The 11,522-nt window shown below is 33.5% G+C and overlaps 1 long non-coding RNA gene across 1 annotated transcript in view; it reads left to right on the forward strand.

Moving 5' to 3' along the window:
- Window positions 1-3,435, forward strand: part of LOC117111062 — a 10,754-nt gene extending 7,319 nt beyond the window's left edge. Inside the window, exon 3 of the long non-coding RNA XR_004445803.1 lies at window positions 190-3,435. This is a non-coding gene — a long non-coding RNA (uncharacterized LOC117111062). The remainder of the gene's footprint in view (window positions 1-189) is intronic.
- Window positions 3,436-11,522: the final 8,087 nt, after the last annotated feature.

Consider the following 11,522-nt stretch of genomic DNA (forward strand, 5'->3'; position numbering starts at 1 on the left):
CACCACTTTGGGAGACATGCGATAAAATTGTATATTTGGGAGACAAATAATGTATGTAAGTACGTTTGTATATATAAATAATAAAAAAAGAAATATCGTATCGTCATCATCATCATCATCATTGTTATCATCATCATTACTATTAAATATTATTATTAATGCATGACATATTTTATATTATTTTCATAGAAAACAACTGCGCCAATCGATTTACTCTCGTTCAGCCGTGGCAAAGCACCAAAAACCAGCAGTTATCCGGCCAAGCATGTGATTCAAACGCCATGATAGCATACTGGTACTAATTTACCTATAGGTTGTATTGTTCTGTTAAGAGTAAGGTTTGTTTTGGTTCTATTGAAACTGATATTTTTGATGTTGAACAAGGTGTAAAGCAGGGATGCCCCTATACTATTTAATATGTTTATGAATGAATTTACCAAAATTCTAAAGTCAAATGGCCTTGGCACTAGAATTAATTATGAATGGGTTGGAAGTCTGTTTTGGGCTGACGACATTGTGTTGCTAGCCAACAATGAAAACGAGATGAAAAAAATGTTAGAACTTGCTGGACAGTTTGCAAAAGAGTGGAAATTGAACTTTAACCTGGAGAAATCAAATTTTGATTATTGGGAAAAATATTGATAAAGATAAAAAATGGAAATTAGGAGAGGGTTATATTTCGGAATCAAATACTTACAAACACCTTGGTATACATATATCCAGAAAACTAAACGACCACTTTCAATTTGAAAATGTTATTAAAAAAGGCCATAGATTAATTGCTTATATTAAATCAATCATTAATAATTTCGATAATTTCAATAGAGTTTTTTACGGCGATATCTTGTGGCGCACAAAAGCGCTTCCATCTATTACTTACGGTTGTCCCGCATGGTGTACCCTAAGTAAACTTGACATAACTAAAAACTCAGGTCAAATACCCTAACATTAAATGCCAGAACGTCTAAGTGGAATGAAAATAACAATATAAAATGTTTAATTTGTAATTTAAATGCGGATGAAGACATCCGTCATTTTCTCTTTGACTGCCCAGCATTACATAATGTACGTATGGAGGAAAATACTAAATTACAAGTTCATTTGGACTTAATTGGTAACCAAGCTTTATATAATGCTTATCTAAATGAATGTAATAACAATAAACTTAAATACCTTTTGGGCTGCTCAAGTTTTTCCCATAGCAGAGAAATTGAAGATATTTTTGATAAATGTTATAAAAGTTACATAAAAAAAGGCCTGGAAATTTCGAAATGAAATAATCAATTCCATACCCTAGTTCATATACCGTTTATTTATTCAAGTACATTGTATATTTTTGTTCTTTTCTGCATTGCTGTTCTTCCAACTTTGGTCATTGCAATATTTTAGCTTAATGTAAATCTGTTGTTAACATTAGTAAATCTGTTGTTAACATTAGAGTAAAAAACGGTGGCGAGTATTTCATCTATTCTCTTTCAAAACTCAATGCTTGTGGGTCAGGTTTTTGCGCAGGTAATACATCTTTATTATCATAAATAAATATTTGAATACTAATACTGTACTCGGTTTATTCTAGAGAGTGAGCTGGCTTTGCTCGCTCACGCTTAGTATGTGAACGTCGCGACAAGTTTTGATAAGAAAATATAAGATCAATAAAAGTGTATGTCATGCCAAAAAACAATGGTTTGATATGTTTTATGATTTACAAAGCATGCTTTTCAGTTTTGTTCTATATGCCCTATTGCAAATCATGGTGAGTTTAATTAACAAAAGCGGTTTCCAAGGAAAATGATGGAGAGAAATAAAATATTGTTCTATACCAATTAACACTATTGTTCTTTCATATCATTTTTAGTGGTTTCTAAATATTTTTCTGTAATGAAAAATGATACGATTGTGTTTGACGAAAATCTTGCATTAAATTAAAATGATTTGCAATATGGCCTACAGTACAACATATTTTGGTCAGGGGCAGCTATAGCAAAGTTTCACTGTAACTCATTGAGATACCGAAAACTGAGCGTGACGAAAATCAAATGTTTTTGTCAACCGACTGTGTTTGAAAATCGACTGTGTATATATGTTGCCTTATAGGCATTCAATATATAAACACAAAACAACCAACTGAGACACGGCTACGGAATGGAAGTAGGCATCAACAGCATGTGGTCGGAAACAGGTACCGGTCCAGTGAAAAACGTTGGTGAATGTCATTATTTTCCCCACAATTAATCTGAAATATAGATTGATATTTTCTTCTTGGATCGATGGTCCAAGTTTTCAAGACCGTAGGTTTTGATTCCCAGACGTTCATTTTGCATTGTGTCTATTATCATCATTATTATCATTAAATACTGCAATTTATGAGTACTTGGCTCTTCTTCCATTATTCTCCAAAATCCATCATATTTTGTTTAACTACTTCTCTCCTAGCCATGACATAGTCATCTCTTGTTCCTTTGGTTCCACTTTCTAACCATATTCTTAATTTATTTGTCTTCTCTTTCACTGATTTTCTGACTTCTTCTGTCCACCGTGTTGTGTGCTCTTTCCTATCTCCTATTGCGTTTTGTTGTACGTTTTCTGCTGTTTCCTTAACAAACTTTACAAGCAGTTTTCCTTTGTTCCTAGGTCTGTTTTCTGAAGATTGTCCTTCACTTTAGAAATGTACATGTTTTTTTTTGCTTTATCTTAGTTTCTTCAATCTATTTACAGCCAGGTCAGCAATTAGTAATCTGTGATCGGAGTCAAGTGTATCTACTGCGAACATGGATATAAAAATATATCTCGATATAAAAAAAATCTCGTCAAACTTTGAGAAGTTTTGATTCCACCTATACCTTGTAAATCTTTGTGACCTTTGGTGCTGAACGAAACCGTTCATAATCTTTCAATTGTTTATAAAATAAAAGTCGATTCACCAAAGGGTCCCAAAACATGTTCAATTAAGGCTCTGCTGGTTCCTATTCTGCCATTAAAATCCCCAGTATTCAACCCTATAACTGTATCTTGTATGTGATAATGATGCTCTAATTTCCTGTAGAAGCTTTCCTTATCTTCAGTTGTATGGCCTTGCTGAGGTGCTTGATAGATTTGGTACTTCCTTGTATGCTGAGTGAGCATTTCATTAGTCTTTCACTTATTAGGCTCACTTATTGAATGTTTGGCGGGAGTCACGTCCTACAATCATGGCTTCATAATTTCTTCTCCCTACGTCCGTCCAGCTGTATCAGTACAAAACCTCCTACAATGTCTTTGCCTTTTTCTTCACCGCGATGTCTGGTTTCTCCGAGACCAATACTGTCTATTTTTCTTCTTCCCATTAGATCTAGAATCTCATTTTCTTTGTTTTTATAAGTAGCAATGTTGCACAATCAACATTGTGTTTTTGTGTTGAACGTTGTGTTTCCGTTATCCTTATTTCACTTGCATTTCCGTGGTCGTCTTCGTTTAGTCATCTGCCTCTCAATGCAAGTTTATATATATACTGTCTCTTATACACATCTCGCAGGTAATACATATTTATTTACTCCCAATTGTATGGGTGAGTGGTATTTGTATATATATATATATATATATATATACAATTATGACTGTATGATAATAATTACATTCTTCTTATTCAATATTTTCGTCGTCGTTACCGCAGCTGCTGCATCATCTAAATTCTATAACACTTAAATCGATCATTAAAAACAAATATATTCCCTATTGTGGGTATGGTATAACATCATATATGGGCATGAAACTACAACATCATGTCCATATGGGTGCAAATACATTTATATATAAAATTTAAAGGTGTGGAAAAAGCTTTAGTTTTTCTGCGTTATTGTTCTGTTTTGAAGCCGGTCCACCGGTCATGACCAAACCGCCTCAGTTAGTGTTAACAGAAGAACAATTTTCAAACATGACATTTTATGTAACATGGTTTGGTGATGGAACAGATTTGCCCGCAGCAAGTGTTTCCTTGACAACGGAAAGAATGGCAACCCTGACGCAACAACAAATTGGTGACGAATTTGATGACAATTAGGCGATCACTGTAAGTGTGTAAAACAATGACAAACCATTTATAGAACATCAATATTTAAATAGGTACCGTCTGGCAAAAAAAAAAAAAAAAAAAAAAAAAAAAAAAAAAAAAAAAAAAAAAAACTCATTTGAATAAATGGAACCATAATCAGATGTAAAACAATTTTTTCACTGATTTATAGACATTTAACTACAAAATCCAGTATAAGAAATGACAAATCTCACTTCCTATATAGTTCTATAGCAGACTTATTCATATATAATTATGAAATCTTACGATAATGTTGATTATCAATGAATGTACGAGAATATGAGTAATAGGCCTACACCTTACTGTTGTAGAAATCCAAATTTACTATTTTTGTATTTGTTTTAATGTGTAGATGACCTGCAAATTAAACGCTCACTTCAATTTCAATTTCAAAATAAAGTTTATTTCCACATCATCAATACAAAATACATCGACGGAGAAATACATAAGGAAAAAAAACTTTATTTACCCTGATGGATCACCGAAAAGTCCAAACAGCCAAACTTTGGAAATAATGAAGTACCTCTGACTGTGTAGATTGTAATTAGAGTACAACTACTACAACTGATACCTGTGGTCTACTTGCTTCAAATAATACAATATAATAGATCGAAACGGTTTTTTTTTTTTTAATCATTACCATCATGATACATTATATGTACTTTAGCTAATACTAATGGTCTGCATGTGCATCAAATATAGTATACAATTTAATACGGTCAGGGTGGTATAATATTTTGAACACCCTTGAATTCTACAGATGGGAATTGATCATGAGATTCCGGATGATCTGTTTGACTACCAGTGGTCTGATCATAAGATTCTTGTTATGGTCCGACATGAGGTACATTTTTTGGCATTTACCCAACCCAACTGCTCACATGCGGTTGTTCTGATGAAGCCACAAACAATGGTACATGCATTAGTGACACCAGAAGGAAGGAGTGAGAGAGCTATAACCCCCTCTCGTCTGGGAAGCTTAGCCCCCCCCCCCCGTTGGGGAAGACGAGTACATTCCTTCGGGGAATAAAAATATCAAAAACATTTTTTTTTTTGCTCGTTTAGTAACCATATCGCCTTCATTGTCCTATTTGTGTACCGTTTGTGTTAACTTTTATTACAATAATAACAAAACAATAATAATAATAATAATAATAAAAACAATAATAATAATAAGAATAAGAATAAGAATAACATAAACTCACGTGCCGTTTTATTGGAAGTTTACTTTTCACATTGAATTAAGCCCATGAAACAATTCTTCACTGTGAATTATTTTACGTTCAAACATCTATTTGATCGTCCCCTATATAACGTAGTGGCGAATGTGAAAAAAAAAAAAAATAAAAAATAAATTTATTTATTTTTTTTTTTTTTACAATAATATCCGGAGCTGCTCAGAATTGTACCGAAAATTATGAATTATTATCATTAAAATAATGATAATGACTTATTATTATATTTTACGAGCTTGTATTAAGTATTATCTGCGTAAGCGTAAAAACATCTTAAATATACAAACTCAGATGCGTGAGTGTGCACAGAATATGTAGCTTTCCGCGAAAAGTGCGTAATAATAACAAATAATACGGAAACAAATCGTTTCATGTTAAGTCCTGTGTATTTAAAAAATAAAAATAACAGTAACAATAATGATTAAAATGATTCCTAATGATTTATGGAAATTAAAATGTAATTTAGAACTAGCAAAAAAGATTCGTTTAAGTTTCTTATTATAAATAATGTATTTAATAGTATAGGTAATGTTTTCACCTATGACCTGTACGAAGCATGTGCTCCTGTAGACCAAACTTGACCAAACTCAGTACCGTTTCGATTTAAATCGTACTGGAAATCCACTCATGAAGATATACGCTCATTATTTTTGCTTGCAAGCACTGCCGTTTAAGAAGAAAGCCCTACTTGAGATATGCGTAGTGCGTGAAAAATGATGATACATTCGCCGGTTTGTAGTAAACAAATCTATTGATATAGCGACATTCGCCAGATTGCTAATTAATATTCTTCCTCAATTACTTATCTAATTGACTCAATTTTTTTCAGAGATTCTACAAAGACAACTTAAATTCACCAAATAATAATAATTTCTCCCTTTATTATATAAAACATTTTTAAACTAACAGTATATTTGCCTTATCATTATGCCTCAAACCCGACCAATAAATATATTACATGATCATTTGTTTCACATTTAAAATGTTTTACAAATAAAACATATTGTGTTATAGTCTATAATACAACCAATAGATAGTTTTATTTAAGACGTAAACATAGTATTCTTTTTTAAAAATATTTTATATTATAAATATAAAAATACATTTTAAATTATACATTAACTAAGTAAAACAATAATTTAAACGTGGATATAATATTTGCTACAATAATAAGATTAACATTTTCAATCTTATAATAATTTTATACAGCCAGTGTTATGTATTGACCTAGGCTACTATGGCTAACGTCAGGTAGGCCTACGCTTTCACCATAAAGGCTGTTTCTATGAATGGAATGGAATGACCTGTACCTAAGATACTAGAAACACAAGATAGAGAAAAAAAAAGTGTCTCACCAAAATGCATGGTGGGAATACGAACAATAGGGCGCCCCGTACGGCTGGATCCAAAAAACTTCTACCAAACTTTCGTTACCAAGTCGTCGCGTATTTATTTGTCAATTCTCAATTAAAAAATTGTACATCGCGATGCGCTATGGCGACGTACGGCATTGGAGGACGTTGCTGTGCAATAAATTGCAACACATTATACAAACAAGGTCATCTTTTATATCGTTTTCCGAAGAATAGAGAAAGGTAAAATATTGCACTGACATTAAACAAAAAAATTAGCTATATATTATAAATATATTATTAGCATATTAAAACTGGAATAAAAACCCAGACAGTGACATCGGTGAATACATAACCTCCTTGGTGGAGGTAGAAGTCGTTGCTATTATCCAAATAAAACACAAAACAATTAGGCCTAATCATGGATCAGTAAAGAATAAAACAACAATATAGCGCAGAATCGTAAGGCCGGACGCACTCCTAGTGATAAAGTTTTCCTCCATTAGTGTAGAACGGCGCCCTGTACGTCGGGCCCGAAGTATAGAAAACTTGCATTATAAAATGAAGGGCGCCGCCCACGTCGGGCCCAATTTCCGCCTGATTTTTACTATGCGAGTGCTCTATCTTTTATTTCTAGTATCTTTGCCTGTACGAAGAATGGGCTCCTGTGGACCAAACCAGTTTTGGCGCCATGATTTACCAGAGAGACCTGGGTGTCTCTGAATTTTCCAGACGAGAGCAAAGTGGGCGTGGCCAAACGTCGCTTAAAATGTTTCTAAAGTGGTACAGGAGGCGAAGCCCCAAAAAATTTGGAGATTTAGGGGGGTTTCATTTAATCGATTTTAGAGTCTACTAATATGTAGAAAATACATAGGCCTATATTTTTTTCCCCGACGAATTGTTTTTCTCCCCGGGGGAGGGGGTAGTTCTCCCCTACGGGGGGCCCTGCAACCGGCCCTCGCTGGAGCAACCTCTGGATCAAACCCAGTACCCTTTCGATTTATGTCGACAAGAAATCCACTCAAAATGCAAATTTATCGGCGCTTCGGAGGGCTTTTCTCCCACACCCCCAATACGCACACAACGCTTCACATCAAAAATCCTGCCTACTGGCTTGAATTTCCAGTGGCGAATGTTAGTTGGTTTGATTATTTTTCTCTCAAAGTGTCGAATGTGTGGCAAATGTGTGACGAATGTTAAATTGCTGAAATTTATACGTTAATTATTGTTTTACAATGTGACGAATAAGTTTAATGATGAATTGCTAATTAACCAATCGTTATTATGCTCATATATTTTATACACAGTATTAGGAGGCAATGTACTACAATCATAGAGAAATTTAGGCAATTTCATAAAAAAAAAAAAAAAGGTATGCTAATAAGAATTACTGTTTTTAAAAAAAATCTTTAAATGCGTTTTTCTCAAAATGCACTTTTCCACATTCGCCACTACGTTATATAAGGGACGATATGTACATGTTTTATGTTAAGTGTGTTGATTGGTCTTAGTTAATAATATTACAGTTTAATGACTTAATGTTAATAATATTACAGCTGAATGGTTTAGAATAATATTACAGTTTAATGGCCCCGTAACCCCGACCTGGCCCTGGCGGCCCCATACCCCCAATCATCAGTGCTCGCGCTTCGCTCGGAACCTGACCATTTCACTTCTCGTGGCTACGGCCCTGCTATGACATGTGTGGCTGAACCGTGTTTGGTTGAATCATGGTAGAAAGAAAGAACAATCAACAATTGTCGGAGGGTGGGGGTGGTGGGGAAATACAATTGTACGGTATTATTTACTTAATAAAATAATATTTAATTTGTATACAATAAAATGTTATCACTGAGAGAACAGATAATGTTGTCAAAATATTGTATATACATGGAAGTTTCATGATCAAAATGATCAAAATTTCTTGCCAGGATTTGGTATGTTGGCGTGGCTGGGCTGATGGGCCGCGGCTTAGTGCCTGGAATCGTAAATAGGCCGTGAAGTAAAAAGTTTGCGGAACGCTGATTTAGTCAAACGAAGAAAGAAAGGGTTCAATCTTTTTTAACTGGTCGAACCCAGAGAGTTGTGGTTAATTCATCTTTCTCAGATTTTGTTAACGTTCATTGTGGAGTAGGCGTATAATATAGACAGTGCAGCCAGTGCAAACAATGTGTCCCAGGAGTATTAGGGGCCCATTCATAAAGGCCTAAAATAATTTCCAATAATATTTATGCTTTTAGAGGAGTAATTATTCATTGCTGTGTTCATTTAAATTTTTTAATTGTACGTGGCAACAATTTTCTTGATTAGTTTTAAACTAGCTACTGGTGATATAGTGACGAAAATTTCGATTATTAGTATTACTAGCATAGGCCCATTAGGGGTATGGGTGAAACAAAAAATGCGATCTTCCAATGAATTTTACCCTATCAGTATACCTTCCAAAAAGTATATGATCTGCGTAGCATGATAAATTACTTAACTACAGCAAGGCTGGTAAAAAAAAGGTAAAGTGTGGATGATCTAATGGAATTTGTATAAAAATGTTAAAAAGTATTGGGTTTGGGACATCAGATACTGACAGAGGGAGTTAAACATGGCAGTCTCTTGAGGCAATTCAGTTTGGGACAATAGATACTGATTTCTTTGAGTGACAGGAGGAGTTCAACCGGGCTGTGTTTTTTCACCGATCTTATTTTCATATACAACAATGAGCTGCCTATGCTCTATAAATAAAACACAAATTGGGTGTTTTTCTTTACACACGATGTTATATCGAAGTAGGTGTCAGTCTCTGGAGGCAATTCAAAATTTCCAAAGTCTACAGTTTGTCAAATCTTACTTAGTAAAGATAACATCTAGCGCATACCACAAACATAAAATATGTAATAAACTACTTAAGACATAACCGATTTTCTTTAAAAAGGTACCAAATGCTCAGGACAATAAACCCCTTCATTTTAAATTAAAATATGCCCTGAATTGAAATATTTTAAGGCTATTTACATGGCTTCTTTATGTTGGAAAAGGTCAAAAGGTAACAGCAATTATACATTGAATCAACCTGCTTGAGTGTCACAATCTATAAAAAAAAAAAAAAAAAAAAAAAAAAAAAAAAAAAAAAAAAAATAAATTAAAAAAAAAAAAAAAAAAAAAACTAGCTTGCAAAGCATATTTGTCAGGAAGGTTAGGGCATTGAACTGTGACACCAAGATGGTAAAGTACGTTGGCTTAATGACAAACTTTTTTGGTCAACGGCGTGATGTGATGTAAAGTGAATGTATTTCTCTATTTTCGTCTTATTCCCGTGCCCGTATACAAGTGGCATGTATGACACGACATTTTATTTATTGTCACGACATATTTTCTTTAAGGGACAAAATTACCTCCAATACAAGACCATTTTCGGAATTAAAATTAACTAGAAAAGTTGTAACTTAATAGACCAATCATTGACAATCAATAGATATTTAAACATTTCACATGTTAATTTAATAATGACAGGACAATGTTTCCATAGCTTCTAACTTTAGAGATTTGACATCAGTGTGATTGTCGAAGGTATCTAAAGAAAGAATTTTGCACGTTTTTGCTCTTTTTATCTACCAAACCTTGCAACGAAAATATGACTAAATTGTTAAATGCAAATACAGAGGTATATGTTTATAAGCCTAAACTATTTATTCAATATTATTGTTTTTCATATAAAGAACCGTCACAAAAAAATAACTGAACCACAAAAAATAACAAGTCACTGATTAATTTATTGGCAAATTTCATTTTTTTTTTTTTTTTTTTTGGCAAAATTAATTACTAGGAAGCATCCTCTAATTCATGATTAAAGATTCTATGCGTCCTGCGTCCTGTCTTTAATTGTCTTATATTACCCATTAAAATCTTCATTTATGTTACTTCACCTCCAAGTAAAATAATATACAGGTACTCTTCAGTTTTTCTTGTTAGCCAGTTTTTGGTAGCTTTTCCAGAATTTCTTTGAAATTTTTTAAAACCTGTATATATTGCATGCTATAGCAACTATCTGGCAACCTCATCTACGGCCTTATTGGCCTTTGTGTGGGAGGGTGAATGGTCACCCAGCAGCAATAATTTAAAAAATAGCTTACCAAGTAGTGGATGAGCCCCTGGGAGCCAACGGCCAAACCATGAATTAGACTAAGTATTACTTCCTATGTCCATTTTTTACGTTTATGTTAAGCGCATAGAGGTCTATGCATATATTAGCCCTTAGGATTTGTAGGGTTTTTCTTCAATGATTCAGTCATATACACATCAAACACATAATTATAACCAAACCACGAGGCCACCCCAAAATTCAGGTTACAATGGTCACGAATTGGAGGGTGTGCTGTGCTTCCAATGACGTTTACAGTCGTCTTGTTCCTGAGATGAAAGCAGACTTTGCTTAGAATCTGATTCCAACTTACCAAATTTCTAAATAACATGTTTTAGTATGTTATAGGCTTACAGTCACAACAATGTATTATTTTATCGAATATCACTGCCCAACAATGAAGAAATAGTGTATCTTTTCTTTTATTTAACATTTTCTGTCTTTCCATGCTTTCCACCATGATTCCGTTTCCTTTTTTTTTTCTATTATGGGCAGGATGGGTTGTTTGTAATGCAATGTTTAATCATTTAGATTGTTCTTTTATAGTTCGTCTATTTAGTGGTTTTTGGCCTGCTACTCTCTATTTCCATTCTATATTCATTCATTGCAATTTTTAATTGCGGTAATCTTATTGTGCGTCTACGGTATACCATTTCATTCTTCAACTTTTAATGCGTTTATAATTTTTCCCTCCTGATTTATTATCTGGTATTATCTGTCATTATTTATTCTTATAT

The sequence above is a fragment of the Anneissia japonica genome, unplaced genomic scaffold (genome assembly GCF_011630105.1).
Source record: "Anneissia japonica isolate Jap-2015-1 unplaced genomic scaffold, ASM1163010v1 scaffold573_len2283161_cov171, whole genome shotgun sequence".
Taxonomy (NCBI): domain Eukaryota; kingdom Metazoa; phylum Echinodermata; class Crinoidea; order Comatulida; family Comatulidae; genus Anneissia; species Anneissia japonica.